General features: G+C 42.8%; 1 protein-coding gene across 1 annotated transcript in view; it reads left to right on the top strand.

Annotated features, from left to right (window-relative positions):
• The window catches only part of DEGS1 (delta 4-desaturase, sphingolipid 1), a 7,112-nt gene that overhangs the window by 1,556 nt on the left and 2,697 nt on the right, over positions 1-2,859 (top strand). The gene's annotated exons all lie outside the window — the stretch shown is intronic.

Below are 2,859 nucleotides of genomic sequence, written 5' to 3'. Positions count from 1 at the left end.
GGCGACAGAGTGAGACTCCAACTCAAAAAAAAAAAAAAAAAAATTTTAAATAGCAATAATATAAATACACATGACACAATTATCTACAGACAACTTTGGGTTTTTTGTCACGGGGGTTGGTTTTGTTTTTGAATCAGAGTCTCACTTTACTACCACACCCAGCTAATTTTTTTATCTTTATAGACACAGTCTCACTATGTTGCCCAGGCTATTCCCACACTCCTGGGCTCAAGTGATCCTCCCACCTCAGCCTCCCAAAATGCTGGGATTACAGGAGTGAGCCACCATGCCCAGCCAGACAACTTTGAAACTGTGGTGTACTGTGATGCTGATGAACAGTTACTTGGTGTCATTCTACCCATATGCTGACCTGGATGAGAGTGTCCAATTTTTTGTTGGCTTCTCCCATGACTAGGGAAGTGAATTTTTTATTTTTTATATAAATGATGGTTTAAGAAGAAAGCTGGTCACTCTTTGAACAAAAGAATTTTTGTCAACATAAATCACATACTTTTACTTGTAATTTTCTTGAACAGTTCCAGAACTGAAAACTTAGTTCAGTTCAAACATTACTTATAATCTCGAGGGCAGGGACTGTCTGTGTCCCCTGAGAGTTGATTTTTTGTGTATTGCTTGTGGAGTACATGAAAGACATTTTGACCCTCATCCTTTCATCCCCTCCAAAATGATCAGTTTCCTAACTTCAGCATCCATGATAAATGTGACTTCATTTCCCATGGTATTCCATGCTGTCCTTGGGTAAATTAACAAACATCCCTATAGAGTTTACTAGTCTTGCCTTTCCTGCTTTTTCTATGATGTATATTGAGGAGTTTCTTGTTTTGTTTTCCTCAATAACTACCTGGTATTTATTGCATAAATTACAGTACTTACATTGTATATGACTACTGTATAATTAATAAGTATGCAAGAACAGGTTTTTTAACAGTTTTATTGAGATAACTCATGTCACTGATTTACACCCATCTAAAATGTACAATTTGGGCTGAGCTCGGTGGCTCAATTTGTAATCCCAGCACTTTGGGAGACCGAGGTGAGTGGATTGCCTGAGTCCGTGGGTTCGAGACCTGCCTGGGCAACTTGGCGAGACCTCATCTCTACAATAAATCAAAAAATCAGCCAGGCATGGTAGTGCATGCCTGTAGTTCCAGCTACTTGGAAGGCTGAGGCGGAAGGATTGCCGGAGCCCAGCAGGTCGAGACTGCAGTGGCCTGGAGCGGCCATTGCACTCCAGTCTGGGCGACAGAGTGAGACTCCAACTAAAATAAAATAAAATAAAATAAATGTACAATTCAGTGGTTTTTAGTGTATTCACAGAAGTGTGAACCATTACATAATCAATTTAGAACATTTTCATCACAATAACAAGGGTTTTCATTTCATCTTAACTTTTTTTCCCTTAGAGACAGTCTCACTATGTTGCCCAGGCTGGACTAGAACTCCTGGGCTCAAATGATCCTCTTGCCTCAGCCTCCCTAGTAGCTAGGACTACAGATGTGGGCCACCACACCCGACTGAATCTTATTTTTTTTTAAGTTCTTTTTTTCTTGTTTTTGTTGTTGTTGTTTGAGTCAGATTTTCACTCTGTCATCCAGGCTAGAGTGCAGAGGCGCACTCACAGCCACCACAGCCTCAACCGGCTGGGTTCAGGTGGCCTTCCACTTCAGCCTTCTAAGTACCTGGAATTATAGGTGTGAGCCACCACACCCAGCTATTTTTTTTTTTTAATTATTGTGGAGACGAGGTCTCCCCCAGGCTGGTCTCAAACCCTTGGACTCAAGCAATTCTGTCACCTCCACAAAGTGTTGGGATTACAGGTGTGAGCCTCCATGCCCAATTTGTTTCTTGTTTTTACTGAGCTTTGTTGTTCACAGAACACTTCTTAAATATGAGTTTTCCTGCCGGGCTCGGTGGCTCAGCCTGTAATCCCGCGCCTTGGGAGGCTGAGGTGAGTGGATTGCCTGAGCCCGCGGGTTCGAGACCCGCCTGGGCAGCGAGACCTCATCTCTACAATAAATCAAAAAATCAGCCGGGCGTGGTAGCGCATGCCTGTAATTCCGGCTACTCGGAAGGCTGAGGTGGAAGGATCGCCAGAGCCCAGCAAGCGAGGCTGCGGTGGCCGGGAGCGGCCACTGCACTCCAGTCTGGGCGACTGAGTGAGACTCTAACTCAGAAAAAAAAAAAAAATATGAGTTTTCCCATTTGCTCACAACCTTGTAACATACACAGGATAAATTCAGGAATTTATTATGTCATTGTTTAAACTGAATTGGACACTTACCCAATAAACTTTTTAGATTTTTTTCCTGGCATTAAGGGATTTATTAATTTTTTTAAATGGCTTTTTAAAAATGTACAAATTAAGGCCTGGTATGCTGGCCACACGTGTAATCTCAGCACTTTGAGAGGCAAAGGCAGGAGAATTACTTGAGGCCAGGAGTTCAAGACCAGCCTATGCAACATAGTGAGATTCCCTGTTTACAAAAATAAAAAAATTTTTGCCTGCCAGTAATATCTTGTTTCCCAAAAAAAGCTATTTCTAAAATGTACAAATTATAAACTTTTGTTTTTGTTTTTTTCTTTTGTTTGTTTCTTTTTTGAGTTGGAGTCTCACTCTGTCACCCAGACTGGAGTGCAATGGCCACTCCCGGCCACCACAGCCTCGACCTGCTGGGCTCTGGAGATCCTTCCGCCTCAGCCTTCCGAGTAGCTGGAATTACAGACGCGCGATACCATGCCCGGCTGATTTTTTGATTTATTGTAGAGATGAGGTCTTGCTGCCCAGGCAGGTCTCAAACCCGTGGGCTCAGGCAATCCACTCACCTCAGCCTCCCAAAG

This window comes from Carlito syrichta, unplaced genomic scaffold (assembly GCF_000164805.1).
Source record: "Carlito syrichta isolate Samal-C Ts95f unplaced genomic scaffold, Tarsius_syrichta-2.0.1 Scaffold120595, whole genome shotgun sequence".
NCBI lineage: Eukaryota > Metazoa > Chordata > Mammalia > Primates > Tarsiidae > Carlito > Carlito syrichta.
The sequence above is the reverse complement of the archived record's forward strand: the minus strand, read 5'-3'. Positions and strand labels throughout refer to the sequence as shown.